The sequence below is a fragment of the Coregonus clupeaformis genome, chromosome 31 (genome assembly GCF_020615455.1).
Source record: "Coregonus clupeaformis isolate EN_2021a chromosome 31, ASM2061545v1, whole genome shotgun sequence".
NCBI classification, from domain to species: domain Eukaryota; kingdom Metazoa; phylum Chordata; class Actinopteri; order Salmoniformes; family Salmonidae; genus Coregonus; species Coregonus clupeaformis.
Genome location: NC_059222.1, coordinates 46,785,563 through 46,802,444, shown reverse-complemented (window position 1 = coordinate 46,802,444; position 16,882 = coordinate 46,785,563).

Here is a 16,882-nt window from a genome sequence, read left to right as displayed (position 1 = left end):
ATTGACTAATTTCAGTGTCAGAAACCAGCAGTAGCCATAAGCCATGCCGTCTGCATGCCATGGTCAAAGCAAAAACAAGCTTTTTGAAAAAACAGAAGACAAGAGAAAACAATAATTACCAAAGGGGATTTAGGTCAAGAAGAACAACATTTGCCCCCGGCTGAATATGCAATATGAAAAGTGGGAACATTTGGAATAAACAAAACGTTGCCAGGCTTAATTAACTCAATAGAGCCAAATATATGGAACATTACGGAACGGAACATGATTGGTCAATTTCACAAAGCCTCAATTCTCAAATATAATTTGTGCTCAGTTACCAGATATAGCGTACATTAGCATTTATATGCCATGAAATAAAAAATAGTTTTTTATTTAATTGTCCAAATTAAATGTCTTCATGAGTTTCCCAGGTCCGGTCACGTGGTCAGGCAAAAAATTAGGGCACTAAGTAGGGATACACATTTACAGATCTAATAATAAGCCACTGAAAACATTCCCAAAACGCTATGGTTTTCATATTCCACATCCACTACTGATATAAATCAAATAAAAGTTGATTAATCACTTACACAGTTTACAGCAGGTGTAAACGGTACAGTGAAATGCTTACTTCCAAGCTCCCTCAACAGTGCAGTACAAATGTCAATAATGAAAATAATCAAAAGTCAAGTTAAGAAAATAACAATTAAGTAGAAGATACAGACATGCATACAGAGATATAGTTCCTATACATAGTGTTTACAGTAGCTTACAGTTATAACGAGACTCCCATGGACCAGCTGTGACATCACTGCTCAGCCTCTGCTAACAACGACAGGTCAAAGGTCACTGTAAGCGATTAGGATTAAGCCTTACACAGTATGAGAAGAGCCCTGGTGTGTGTGTGTTTGTGTGTGTGGATACGTTTGTGTGTCTTTTTGCACGCATGTGTGTGTGTGTGTGTGTGTCTGTGTGTGAGACCTGGTTGTGTCTGTGTGTGAGACCTGGTTGTGTGTGTGTGTGAGACCTGGCTGTGTGTGTGGGGGGAGGGGGAGAAAGCAATGTTCCAGTATTATAGCATTACTCCATTCCGAATGTCCAGAGCTGTGCCCTAGCCGAGCCCCGAGAGCCCCCAACCCGCTTACCTCAGCAAGGATCGGCTGAGTGACGGATGGATTTATAGAACCTCATCCACATTCTCTTACTTCACACTTTCTGTCAGTTCCAGTTCTACTGATTACATATAGCCTGGGGTGGAATTACCCTTACCTATAGTGATAGAATCCACAATAATCCATTGTTTACTTCTGCCACAGCCAGGAGCTAGCATTATTAGCATTGTGAAAATTCATGAATGTAAACAGCGGTACCGATGTTAGCAAAGCTTCATTGCAAGCCGAAACTTCCTCAAAAACACTTTAAACTAAGTTTGGTAGTTGGTGAAATTCGCAGGGATTTTATATCGTTCAAACTGCTGAAATAGTCTCTGGAATGTTGTCACTCAAAACTGGAACTATTTCCTTATGTAGTCTCACAGCCGCATCTGTTTCTGTTTGCTGTAACATGGACAATAAAGCTGTACTGTACTGTATTGTATTCCATTGGTCACTCAGATGCGGATTGATTACCAGCTGTGAACAAACTCACCTGTGGCTTGGTGGAGCATTGGAATATTCAGATATTACCGAGTGGCAGAAGTAAACAATAGATTATTGTGGATTCTCTCACTATGGGCCTTCAGACACTACTCAAGGTAAGGGTAATTTCCCCCAAATATAGATTTTGCCTGAACTATCCCTTTAACCTCCAGCTATGAGATTTTCCTATGTTTGATCCCATTCCAATATCTTTATTCCAGCCCTATCTCAAACCAGCCCCACAATGAGCCATTGAAAGTCCAACTTGTCACAACTTGATTTATTGCTTAGTTAGTGGCTGCAGGGGGAAGGCTGAAAGACTTTGGAAGACTCTTGTAGGAAGACAGCGACATGACATCTGCCAGAACCTATCCTTCTACACAGAAATACTTAACAAGAGTACACAAGAAAAATAGTCCTGGAGGGTACAAACTAACATCAATGAAATTGAACATGCAAACATTGATGTGTCCGCATACTGTACAACTCCACTTCAGCACTACATGGTGAATCTCCTTCAGGTTTGACAGATAAGATCTCTGCTCTCTGAATAACCTAGCAATAGGAGACTGTCTTTACGCTGAATACAGGAGAAATTCCTAAATACTTTCACATTACTCAGCACCAGTGTTACCTATGAGGATATGGGCAATTAGTATTTTTAACCCTTGTGGCAGAAGATACTGAGGGAAAATGTATACTAGAGAAAACGCTGAGAGAGCTACAATATGTCTGACATGGGGGTTTGGGCTGAATGCATCTGACCCCCCTGATGCTGGAGATAGAGAGGCTACTGACAAGGCCTCCTGAGGCAGCAAGTAACCTCCTTGACTGGGCTCTCACTCGTGGAGCTCCATGACAGAGTGACAGACAGGGGTATTTTGAGGAGCTCTGTGTCAGGGACACAGGGTCCCTCACGGAGCTCCATGACAAGGCTCAAGCCTCTCCTCAGGGTCCCATAGTGTCTCACCCAAAGAAAAGCTCTGCTGTGATTCATAATCCTCCAGGGAGAGAATTGTCAGGCCAGTGTCCCTGTATCCTTCCATCCATCCCTCCATCTCTCCACAGAGTAGTCTAGAGCCAACGTTTCTGTCCGTCCGCCATCTCCCGAACAAACAAGGAGCACCCTGGGAAAAACCCCTTCCAACAGCAGGCAGACGAGGCGAGCCATGGAGATAAGAGAGACAGTCGTCATGGCAACCCTGTCCTGGCCGCTGGAGCGTCCAGCTGCAACCGCGGTGGTCAGCGGAGCGGAGCGGTAGGTCGCCGGTGTCGGCTATGCTTTTGTGAACCAAACCAACCGATCGAACAGACCTAGTAAGAGAACTGTTTAAAACACAGCAATCCACATGAGATTCTCCTCAGTTTGGTAGAGAAAATGGCTCATAATATAGAACAGTCACAGATTGGATTTAAATGAACCCTTCTGGCTCAAAGGAGCTCCATAATTGGAAATAATATTCAGTTCAAAGTCCTGGTTTATCTGAAGCTTGCGGTCTACTACACATCAGCGGAAGTGTGGTAAACAAGCCAAAAAAATACACAGGCCAATATTCTCATGGATGTATTGGGATTTTTTTAGGCTACTTTAGAGAACTCACATACTGACTGGACACACATTTTGGTTCATGGCATCTGCCGCCATCTCTCTCTCTCTCTCTCTCTCTCTCTCTCTCTCTCTCTCTCTCTCTCTCTCTCTCTCTCTCTCTCTCTCTCTCTCTCTCTCTCTCTCTCTCTCTCTCTCTCTCTCTCTCTCTCTCTCTCTCTCTCTCTCTCTCTCTCTCTCTCTCTCTCTCTCTCTCTCTCTCTCTCTCTCTCTCTCTCTCTCTCTCTCTCTCTCTCTCTCTCTCTCTCTGCGTAGGAGTGAAGCCAGTGAAGTGAATGTGACTGTTTGGTTCTGGGTTCCCAGCCTGGGACATTGACAAAGTGGAGTGCTCCTGGCTTCGCATTATGGGTCACCAGGCGGTCACACAGTCGCATGGCATTTCGGCAGAGAGGTGTCATTAAGGGAAAACGTCCCCGTTGGGACAGAGCCTTATTCTTTCAGTTTTTTCCCCCTATTTTTTTTCAACCCATCAGACATTCTTGTGTTATAGTGCCTTAGTGATGAAATGTCATTCCAGCTGTTCTCTGCAAGGCATTTCTGACATGGCTCACATTTACAACTAGTGCCGTGCGGAGAGATGTAACGCTGTGTGTGTGTGTTAGGGCTGGGCGATATGTCCTAAAAATCATATCTACATTTGTTCAAACTTGTGGACGATTCACGATATATATCTCAATTTGTTTAGTTCTGTAAATTCTATTCTCTGTGTATATCAATGATGTTGCTCTTGCTGCTGGTGAAGCTCGGATCCACCTCTATGCGGACGACACCATTTTGTATACATCTGGCCCTTCATTGGACACTGTGTTAACAAACCTCCAAACGAGCTTCAACGCCATACAACTGCTCTTAAACACTAGTAAAACTAAATGCATGCTCTTCAACCGAACGCAGCTTGTACCCGCCCACCCGACTAGAATCACTACTCTCGGCGGGTCTGACCTAGAGTATGTGGACAACTACAAATACCTAGGTGTCTGGTTAGACTGTAAACTCTCCTTCCAGACTCACATTAAGCATCTCCAATCAAAAGTTAGATCTAGAATCGGCTTCCTATTTCGCAACAAAGCCTCCTTCACTCATGCTGCCAAACATGCCCTCGTAAAATTGACTATCCTACCGATCCTTGACTTCGGCGATGTAATTTACAAAATAGCCTCCAACACCTACTCAGCAAATTGGATGTAGTCTATCACAGTGCCATCCGTTTTGTCACCAAAGCCCCATATACTACCCACCATTGTGACCTGTACGCTCTTGTTGGCTGGCCCTCACTACATATTCGTCGCCAAACCCACTGCTCCAGGTCATCTATAAATCACTGCTAGGCAAATCCCCGTCTTACCTTAACTCACTGGTCACCATAGCAACACCCACCGTAGTCTGCGCTCCAGCAGATATATCTCACTGGTCATCCCCAAAACCAACACCTCCTTTGGCCGCCAGTCCTTCCAGTTCTCTGCTGCCAATGACTGGAACGAACTGCAAAAATCTCTGAAGCTGGAGACTCTTATCTCCTCACTAACTTTAAGCATCAGTTGTCAGAGCAGCTTACCGATCACTGCATCTGTACACAGCCATTCTGAAATTAGCCCACCCAACTACCATATTGTTATTTATTTTGCTAATTTGCACCCCAGTATCTCTATTTGCACATCATCTTTTGCACATCTATCATTCCAGTGTTAATACGAAATTGTAACTATTTTGCACTATGGCCTATTTATCGCCTTACCTCCATAACTTACTACATTCGCACACACTGTATATATACTGTATATATATATTTTCTGTTTGTATTTTTGACTTTGTTTTGTTTACCCCATATGTAACTCTGTGTTGTTGTTTTTATCGCACTTCTTTGCTTTATCTTGGCCAGGTCGCAGTTGTAAATGAGAACTTGTTCTCAACTGGCTTACCTGGTTAAATAAAGGTGAACTAAAAAATAATTGTACAATGAAAGGTCAAATACACTGCATTTCAAACAGTCAACAATAAGCTAATAAATTAATGGCCTGCAAAATTATACCAAGGCTAAATATAAGCCTTCCACAACCACAACACCTAGTTAACAAGGCAAAACAGTTGAATTGTTATGAACACACCCTTCTCTCTCTCCATGTCGTTGTCTCCACCCCTCTCCCCCTCTCTCTCTCTCTACCCCCTGCTATGTCAGCTCCTCTCCCCGGGAGTCAAGGTTACATCCAGAGTGTCTCACTCTGACAGAGAGAGAGGGAGGGAAAGAGAGGAGGCACAGGATGGGGGATTGAGAATGCTTCCTTTCCTTTCTCACTCCCTATCTCTTTCCTCCCCTCTTTTCACATTATTTCGCTTCCTCCCTCCCTCTCTCTACCTCTCTCCCTCCCTCCCTCCCTCCATCCCTCTTTCCACATCCCTCTTTCCTTCCCTGCCCCCCTCCCTCCTTCCTCCCTCCCTCTCCTCTTTCTCTCCCTCTTCATCTCTTTGTTCTCCCCTTCCAGTTCCTCCCTCCCTCCCTCTCTCCTCCCCAGCTGCTTGGAGGCATGGCAGAGAGGCTGGCTGATGGGGATGTGAGTCAGACGAGCTGAAGCGTTCAGGAGTGGGGAGATGGGGGAGATGGGGGAGGGACGTGGAGGAATGGGCGAGCGGACAGCTAAGTGAGATTAACCGATAGCAACAGTGTGCAGCCCAACTATGAGAGAGAGAGAGAGAGAGAGAGAGAGAGAGAGAGAGAGAGAGAGAGAGAGAGAGAGAGAGAGAGAGAGAGAGAGAGAGAGAGAGAGAGAGAGAGAGAGAGAGAGAGAGAGATGGGAGAGAGGGTGGGAGTGGGAAGAGAGAGCATGGGAGAGGATGGGAGAGGGAAGAGAGGATGGGAGAGGATGGGAGAGGGAAGAGAGGATGGGAGAGGGAAGAAAGGATGGGAGAGGATGGGAGAGGATGGGAGAGGGAAGAGAGGATGGGAGAGGATGGGAGAGGGAAGAGAGGATGGGAGAGCATGGGAGAGGATGGGAGAGGGAAGAGAGGATGGGAGAGGGAAGAGAGGATGGGAGAGGATGGGAGAGGATGGGAGAGGATGGGAGAGCATGGGAGAGCATGGGAGAGGGAAGAGAGGATGGGAGAGGATGGGAGAGGGAAGAGAGGATGGGAGAGGGAAGAGAGGATGGGAGAGGGAAGAAAGTGAGAGGATGAGGGTTTAACTGACAGATAGCTATACACCCTGCATCCCCACAGAGACAAATAAGCAAGACAGATGCGCACTTACAATCAGATATTGAATAATGTAGCATCTTGCACCACAAACGCATGCACACACGCACAAACAAACACACACATAGAGACAGAGGCGACACAGACACACACCACACACACACACACTTATGCCGAGTCACACGTGACACACATGGCAACAGTCACACAAAAACCCTCACCCAATGACAGAGGCATGCACGATACATGTTGCAATCCTATCATGTCCCCCCTCTCCCACACACACACATCAAGTATTGGCATGCATTTGAAAACGTTCAAATACAGAGTATTTATACAAATATTTAAATACTCCCATACAGTTGAACCAGGTCTGTTTGGTATTTGAAATAATGTTTTTGGAAATAAGTATTTAGAAGTAGTTGATTTGGACCACATTATTTGAAAATACTCAAATACACAGAAAACACGTGTATCCATATAACATGTATTTGAACCAAGACCACACACACACACACACACACACACACACACACACACACCTTATAAATCTACAAAAGGCTGATGTCTACCGCTTGAAATACAAATGCCACATTTGATGTTTCATTTCTGTTCAATTATTCATCATGACACTCCCCTTCAGCTTTGCCACGGCGACGGTAAACAATTGACATTGATTGCTGCTGTTGTTCTGAAGGTTGTAAACAGTGATGGAACGTCTGACGAACGTTGTCGTCAATTTTCTCAGCTCTTGATAATTTTATCATCATTCATGTGTGTGTATGCGCTCTGAGTGTGTGTTTGCGCGTGCGCGTGTGTGTATATACAGTGGGGGAAAAAGTATTTAGTCAGCCACCAATTGTGCAAGTTCTCCCACTTAAAAATATGAGAGAGGCCTGTAATTTTCATCAACTATGACAGACAAAATGAGAAGAAAAAAATCCAGAAAATCACATTGTAGGATTTTTTATGAATTTATTTGCAAATTATGGTGGAAAATAAGTATTTGGTCAATAATAAAAATTTCTCAATACTTTGTTATATACCCTTTGTTGGCAATGACACAGGTCAAACGTTTTCTGTAAGTCTTTACAAGGTTTTCACACACTGTTGCTGGTATTTTGGCCCATTCCTCCATGCAGATCTCCTCTAGAGCAGTGATGTTTTGGGGCTGTCGCTGGGCAACACGGACTTTCAACTCCCCTCCAAAGATTTTCTATGGGGTTGAGATCTGGAGACTGGCTAGGCCATTCCAGGACCTTGAAATGCTTCTTACGAAGCCACTCCTTCGTTGCCCGGGCGGTGTGTTTTGGATCATTGTCATGCTGAAAGACCTAGCCACGTTTCATCTTCAATGCCCTTGCTGATGGAAGGAGGTTTTCACTCAAAATCTCACGATACATGGCCCCATTCATTCTTTCCTTTACATGGATCAGTCGTCCTGGTCCCTTTGCAGAAAAACAGCCCCAAAGCATGATGTTTCCACCCCCCATGCTTCACAGTAGGTATGGTGTTCTTTGGATGCAACTCAGCATTCTTTGTCCTCCAAACACGACGAGTTGAGTTTTTACCAAAAAGTTATATTTTGGTTTCATCTGACCATATGACATTCTCCCAATCCTCTTCTGGATCATCCAAATGCACTCTAGCAAACTTCAGATGGGCCTGGACATGTACTGGCTAAAGCAGGGGGACACGTCTGGCACTGCAGGATTTTAGTCCCTGGCGGCGTAGTGTGTTACTGATGGTAGGCTTTGTTACTTTGGTCCCAGCTCTCTGCAGGTCATTCACTAGGTCCCCCCGTGTGATTCTGGGATTTTTGCTCACCGTTCTTGTGATCATTTTGACCCCACGGGGTGAGATCTTGCGTGGAGCCCCAGATCGAGGGAGATTATCAGTGGTCTTGTATGTCTTCCATTTCCTAATAATTGCTCCCATAGTTGATTTCTTCAAACCAAGCTGCTTACCTATTGCAGATTCAGTCTTCCCAGCCTGGTGCAGGTCTACAATTTTGTTTCTGGTGTCCTTTGACAGCTCTTTGGTCTTGGCCATAGTGGAGTTTGGAGTGTGACTGTTTGAGGTTGTGGACAGGTGTCTTTTATACTGATAACAAGTTCAAACAGGTGCCATTAATACAGGTAACGAGTGGAGGACAGAGGAGCCTCTTAAAGAAGAAGTTACAGGTCTGTGAGAGCCAGAAATCTTGCTTGTTTGTTATTGACCAAATACTTATTTTCCACCATAATTTGCAAATAAATAAATTAAAAATCCTACAATGTGATTTTCTATAATTATTTTTCTCAATTTGTCTGTCATAGTTGACGTGTACCTATGATGAAAATTACTCTCTCATCTTTTTAAGTGGGAGAACTTGCACAATTGGTGGCTGACTAAATACTTTTTTCCCCCACTGTATGTATGTACCAGCGGCGCCTCTTGTTGTTCCAGACATCAAAGCATCCCCTCTAAAACTTTAAAACCACAAACCCTTGTATTCATTTCAGTTGTGTTTACCCAGACAATACACCCATTGTCTGTTGTTTCCATCATTCAAACGCAACGTTCCTCCATCTCGAACAAACGCACAGCATCAAATTCAGTGGAGAATAAGCAGCACTTAAACTTTATGTGACCCTATGGACAATACTATATTCTAGGAAAACAGAAGTACTTCTCAGCAGGAGGCGCCAGTGTCATACTTGAGTACAATAAACCATCAAGCCACTATACAAAGGCCTAGAACACTATAGTAGTGAAATATCCCCATAAGCCAGTGGCATGACAATAGACAAGACAGAGAGGCCGGGAACCCTTCCAGGCCGTAGTCTCATTGTGTTGTCATTGCCAAGGGAAGTAGCCTACGACCACCACCACCCACAGTCAATTGCTCTGTACAAACTCATTTCTGTCTCCCCCGTGGTGAGTATTGCTAGCATACAATCCGGGTTCCATTCTCTGTCTTGTTCATTGGGGCCTGTATGCGTGAGTAAGAGAAGGCAATATTGTATAGCCTGTCAGAGTATATATACTCTGGTGAGTGCCTCCTTCCACCCTCTCTGACAGCCTCCCAAGGGGACTACAGGGGCACTATAGCTGGTTCCACATCACCCATAGGCTGATATGATGTCCTGTTCCATTAAAGGGGATGATTACAAGCTATAGCTCACATACTGAAAACAGGATGTACCGTATCATGAATTATATGGGCTGTGCTTTACCATTAGACTTTAGGCCTAACATGTACAGTAACTGACATTTATGGAACTACGGCTTCATAGTTGCTATATGTTTCCGTTGTGATCTGTGAGAGGGAAACTTGTTTGAAGGTGTAAATGCAAACACAGGGTGACAGTTGGTAACAGACTGGGTGTGTACGCGTGTGTCTTTTAAGCACAGCTGTGATGTATAAATTCCCACCTGTGAGAGGGGGTGTTAAAGAGTCACAGCTCACTCTGACCGAGAGATAGAGAGCGAGAGAGAGAGAGAGAGAGAGAGAGAGAGAGAGAGAGAGAGAGAGAGAGAGAGAGAGAGAGAAACAAACCAGTTTGTTTGAACACTACACAATCCGATACATATCCATCCTATCTGTGTCAGTGACTCGTGAGGCTTCAGAAACACCAGCAGCATCTTTGCAATCAGTGACAGTTGCTTAGTAACCAAACCCTGTCCCCTTCACCTGTAGAGTGATACCACGGTAACCACCATCCATCCACTGATGTTTGCCAAGCCTTCTGAATGAAACGATAGGGGTGTTTTTAATGAATCAGCTCCAAAAACAAGATATGTCTTCAATTAAACAACAGCTGAGAAATGACTGGAGGACAGTGGAGAGAGGAAGTGTTTTTAAATCCTGAGCCACCCATGTCTCTCTACAATTTTCTTTCTTATTTTTGTATGTAAATGTTCACGATGTGAACAAAGGATTGTTGTAGAAAAGAAGGGGTAAGACCTACCATATAGAACAATGTGCTCTAGATCGCCCATTCCAATACATGAAGCATGGAGCATGAAGGAAAAGGACACAGCTAGATGAGAAGCCAAGCTATTGAAAGCAAGGTAGATAATTTGGCAAAATAACTTGTCAAAGCCATGCTCTGGCGCCCTGCCTCTTTATTTTTACCCATTCTTTTTTTGTCTTAGCCCAAAGCGAGAGACGATGCAGCCAGAATGCAATGTAGCATTTCTTTGTAACCTTCTCTTTTTTTGGTTGAGACAAGCGTGAAAAAGACAATCCTTTTATTTTTGCCTTTATATTCCATGCCCATGCGCTCAACTGAACTTGCATTCCATTCCTTTGTATGCGTGGCGAGAATGTCATTCCCGAAACATGCTGTCAGTGTCAGTACCATTATACTTACTGTACTCATAACGGAGATGGTGATGATGATGATGTTGATGGGTTATGTGTTGAAAAAAACATCATTTCACAAGTACATATTGGCCTATAAGCCATATCTTTCTTTTAAGACGTGTCTAAAGTACCATAAAATGGATTGCAATCACGGAACCCTGCACATACATATAGTATACTGTATACAGTATAATCAATCCATCCATATGTGTTTTGGAGTCACTGTATGGAACTGTCATATTGTCTGCTTGACTGAAAAGGTTGCGTCACCGCCATGTATGTGATAGTACTCCTAAGCAGTGTTAAAACACACACACACACACACACACGTGCACACTAGGGCTGGGCGATATATATATATAATTAATTTGATTAATTCAAATGTTATTTATTTATTTTTTGTTTTTATGAGCGTTTATGTCCGCTTGTTCTCATGTTGTCTTTTTGGTCTCGTTCGCTCCTTCTGTGCTGTGCACTTTCCCATTTACACCAGAGATCTGTATATAATGACGAGATGCTCATGTCACCGCTGTAACAATGGGAGTCAGGTGGGAAGGCAGGTGACAAGCTTAGGTCCAAACTAAGCCCATAGAAACACATTGGGCTTATTTTTTGACAAATTTTGGCGAGAGTGAAACCTCTCGTTTCGCCTCTTCTTCTCTGTTTACACACACACTCACCAAGCCCCTCCGCCTGCCACTCACAACAACAAGGATGAGAGATCATTTCTTCCTCTCTGACAAGTGGTTTCAACTCATTATTTGCATTTGGTCCAACAGAATTGGTCATATGGACACCAAAACACATTGAGACATTATTTTACAACGATACCTTTTTTATGTCTCAACTACTCAAATTGCATGCAGAGCAAATACTTCTAAAACAGGAATATCAATGAACATTGATTCTGGAAAATTAATGCTCAGTTTGGCGCGAGCATAGCATTTTTAGCCAAAGACTGTTATACTAGCTGTCTAGTCTGTGTTTTATAAATGTGCAGTAAGCATAAAACACAATTATATAAGGAATTGGCAACTCATTTTTATTCTGAGAAATAAGGTAGGACACTTGATTTCAACACCTGAACAAAGTGGGCAGGCTAGCATGTTGTTCAAACAGTTGGAGACGGACAGAAGGGTGTGTTCATAACAATTCAACTGTTCTGCCTTGTTAGCTAGGGTGTTATGGTTGTGGAAGGCTTATATTTAGCTTAGGTATAATTTCGCAAGCCATGAATTCATTGCTGACTGTTTGAAATGCAGTGTATTTGACCTTTCATTGTACATCAAAGCTTATTTACAGAACTAAACAAATTGAGACATATATCGGGAATCGTCCACAAGTTTGAACAAATTTAGATATAATTTTTAGGCCATATCACCCAGCCCTAACACACACACACAGCGTTTCATCTTTCCGCACGGCGCAAGTTGTAAATGTGAGCCATGTCAGAAATGCCTTGCACAGAACAGCTGAAATTACATTTCATCACTAAGGCACTATAACACAAGAATGTCTGATGGGTTGAAAAAAAATTGGGGGAAAAAACTGAAAGAATAAGGCTTCAGGATGGGGTCTCTCTGTCCCAATGGGGACGTTTTCCCTTAATGACACCTCTCTGCCAAACTGCCATGCGACTGTGTGACCGCCTGGTGACCCATAATGGGAAGCCAGGAGCACTCCACTTTGTCAATGTCCCAGGCTGGGAACCCAGAACCAAACAGTCACATTCACTTCCCCGGCTTCACTCCTACGCAGCGAGAGAGAGAGAGAGAGAGAGAGAGAGAGAGAGAGAGAGAGAGAGTGAGTGAGTGAGTGAGTGAGTGTGTGTATCCTATCTTTACATTACAGGTCACTTGGTTGCAGTCAGACACATGTCCAGTCAGTTGTCATTAGCCAAGTCATTTAAAGGGCTAACTGCGCATGCATAGGGGAGAAAGGAGGGATGAAGGAGGGTAGAAACACAATCACCTTGAATCAGGAGCAAGGCATTCACCAGGCAGGTTGGTTAGATAAAACATGTGCCATATGCACGCGTAGGTGGAAGACAATAACAAGAGCTATCATTCTCCAAGCTTCTCTTTGCAGGACGTGACAATACTGGAAGTAACAGCGGCGGCCATTTTGGATTGAGGGAACGTGAAGTCCAGAGCAGTTTACATTACATCAAATTCACATTATGGACAACCTTATTCATATGTATGTTTGTTAAAGGATCAGTTTTAAATGTAGATATGGTTTGGGGAAACTATGCCCAGAGGAAATGTGCTCCATCTATAACCCTTACTCGCAGATTCTCATACAATATTACATTGTACGCTTGAGTGCTAAGCTTAGTAATGAAGATAGACCTGGAGCAGTAGCAGCAGTAGCAGCAGTCTTGACTACATCATGAAGATAGGGCTGGAGCAGTAGCAGCAGTCTTGGCTACATAATGAAGATAGGGCTGGAGCAGTAGCAGCAGTCTTGACTACATAATGAAGATAGGGCTGGAGCAGTAGCAGCAGTCTTGACTACATAATGAAGATAGGGCTGGAGCAGTAGCAGCAGTCTTGGCTACATAATGAAGATAGGGCTGGAGCAGTAGCAGCAGTCTTGGCTACATAATGAAGATAGGGCTGGAGCAGTAGCAGCAGTCTTGACTACATAATGAAGATAGGGCTGGAGCAGTAGCAGCAGTCTTGGCTACATAATGAAGATAGGGCTGGAGCAGTAGCAGCAGTCTTGGCTACATAATGAAGATAGGGCTGGAGCAGTAGCAGCAGTCTTGGCTACATAATGAAGATAGGGCTGGAGCAGTAGCAGCAGTCTTGGCTACATAATGAAGATAGGGCTGGAGCAGTAGCAGCAGTCTTGGCTACATAATGAAGATAGGGCTGGAGCAGTAGCAGCAGTCTTGACTACATAATGAAGATAGGGCTGGAGCAGTAGCAGCAGTCTTGGCTACATAATGAAGATAGGGCTGGAGCAGTAGCAGTAGTCTTGACTACATAATGAAGATAGGGCTGGAGCAGTAGCAGCAGTCTTGGCTACATAATGAAGATAGGGCTGGAGCATTAGCAGCAGTCTTGGCTACATAATGAAGATAGGGCTGGAGCAGTAGCAGCAGTCTTGGCTACATAATGAAGATAGGGCTGGAGCAGTAGCAGCAGTCTTGGCTACATAATGAAGATAGGGCTGGAGCAGTAGCAGCAGTCTTGGCTACATAATGAAGATAGGGCTGGAGCAGTAGCAGCATAGCAGCAGTCTTGGCTACAGTATAGTGAACAGATAAATAAAGACAGAGCCAAGCTGGGAGATTAAAACACAAGGAATCCGACATCCAGCCATGGGTGTGTGTACAGTGTGTGTGTGTGTGTGTGCCCTCAGGGGTCCCTGGAGTAATTAGAGCAGATGCAAAAGTCTGACTGAATATCCAACAGCCCAGCCTGCTTCTTCTGCAATTAACATGAACAATAGCTCCTTTTTGTTGCTCTGTTTTCATGAATCTACTGTTCATATTATTGCCCGTAAGATGTGGGAAAAACAGAAGTCGCATCACACACGGTTGTGTAACTTGATTTGTTTTCTTTGCTAGCACCGTAGAATCAGGCAAAACGCATACAAACGTAAACACAGTGCATTCGGAAAGTATTCAGACCCCTTGACCTTTTCCACATTTGTTATGTTACAGCCTTATTCTAAAATGGATTCAATTGTTTTTTCCCCCTCATCAATCTACCCACAATACCCTATAATGACAAAGCAAAAATAGGTTTTAGAATGTTTTGCTAATTTATTTTAAAAAATACAAAACGGAATATCACATTTACATAAGTATTCAGACCCTTTACTCAGTACTTTGTTGAAGCACCTGTGGCAGCGATTACAGCCTTGAGTCTTCTTGGGTATAATGCTACAAGCATGGCACACCTGTGTTTGGGGAGTTTCTCCCATTCTTCTCTGCAGATCCTCTCAAGCTCTGTCAGGTTGGATGGGGAGCGTCACTGCACAGCTATTTTCAGGTCTCTCCAGAGATGTTCTTTCGGGTTCAAGTCTGACTCTGGCTGGGCCACTCAAGGACATTCAGAGACTTTTCCCAAAGCCACTCCTGCGTTGTCTTGGCTGTGTGCTTAGGGTCATTGTCCTGTTGGAAGGTGAACCTTCGCCCTAGTCTAAGGTCCTGAGCGCTCTGGAGCAGGTTTTCATCAAGGATCTCTCTGTACTTTGCTCCGTTCATCTTTCCCTCAATCCTGACTAGTCTCCCAGTCCCTGCCGCTGAAAAACATCCCCACAGCATGATGCTGCCACCACCATGCTTCACCGTAGGGATGGTGCCAGGCTTCCTCCAGATGTACGCTTGGCATTCAGGCCAAAGAGTTCAGTCTCGGTTTCATCAGACCAGAGAATCTTGTTTCTCATGATCTCAGAGTCCTTTTGGTGCCTTTTGGCAAACTCCAAGCGGGCTGTCATGTGCCTTTTACTGAGGAGTGGCTTCCGTCTGGCCACTCTACCATAAAGGCCTGATTGGTGGAGTGCTGCAGAGATGGTTGTCCTTTTGGAAGGTTCTCCCATCTCCACAGAGCAACTCTGGAGCTCTGTCAGAGTGGCCAGCGGGTTCTTGGTCACCTCCCTGACCAAGGCCCTTCTCCCCCGATTGCTCAGTTTGGCAGGGTGGCCAGCTCTAGGAAGAGTCTTGTTGGTTCCAAACCTTCCATTTAAGAATTATGGAGGCCACTGTGTTCATGTGGACCTTCAATGCTGCAGACATTTTTTGGTACCCTTCCCCAGATCTGTGCCTCGACACAATCCTGTCTCGGAGCTCTACGGACAATTATTTCGACCTCATGGCTTGGTTTTTGCTCTGACATGCACTGTCAACTGTGGAACCTTATATAGACAGGTGTGTGCCTTTCCAAATCATGTCCAATCAATTGAATTTACCATAGGTGGACTCCAATCAAGTTGTAAAACATATCAAGGATGATCAATGGACCTGAGCTCAATTTCGAGTCTCATAGCAAAGGGTTTGAATACTTATGTAAATAAGATATTTCTGTTTTTCAATTTGCAATACATTTGCAAAAACTTAGATAAAACAGTTTTTCGCTTTGTCATTATGGGGTATTGTGTGTAGATTGATGATTACATAAAAAAAATTAAATACATTTTAGATTAAGGCTGTGGAAAATGTGGAAAAACTCAAGGGGTTTGAATACTTTTCGTTTATTTAGTAAATATTTTCATAACTCTATTTTTCTTAAAACAGCATTGTTGGTTAAGGGTTTGTATGTAAGCATTTCACGTTGTATTCAAATACAATTTGATTTGATTTGATCACAACTTTCTCTTCTCTTCTCTCATGTATGATTCCCTATGACACTAGTAAATAGGAAGGAGCAGCACAGCTCAGCACTATATGGAACATTTGAAGGCAAAACAATAGAGGACAGACATGAAAAATACATAACAATGAATAAATAATCACCTCCCATTGGATGAGCTCTGTTTTGGTTTACAGTAGGACTTTCGAAGCCCATGCTGTGTCGTTGATGTGAACTGTCAAATGAAGCTCAAACCAAACCGCTCTCTCCGTCTGAGCACCAAGCAGGGGGTCTGGGTCAGTTTGTCACAGGAGAATGCGTCAAAATCATAAATTCTCCAAATTAGATGCTTGGTCTAGATTTACAGTGCCTTCAGAGAGTATGCATACCCCTTGACTTAATCCACATTTTGTTGTGTTACAGTCTGAATTCAAAATGAATTAAATTGTGTTTTTTTTCTCACTCATCTACACACAATACCCCATAATGACAAAGTGAAAACATGTTTTTAGATGTTTTTGCTAATTTATTGAAAATGAAATACAGAGATGTTTTTACATAAGTATTCACAACCCTGAGTCAATACTTTGTAGAAGCACCTTTGGCAGCAATTACAGTTGTGAGTCTTTCTGGGTGAGTCTCTAAGAGATTTCCACTCCTGGATTGTACAACAGTTGCCCATTATTATTTTCAAAATTCTTCAAGCTCTCTCAAATTGGTTGTTGATCATTGCTAGACAACCATTTCAGGTCTTGCCATTGATTTTCAAGCAGATTTAAGACAAAACTGTAACTAGGCCACTCAGGAACATTCACTG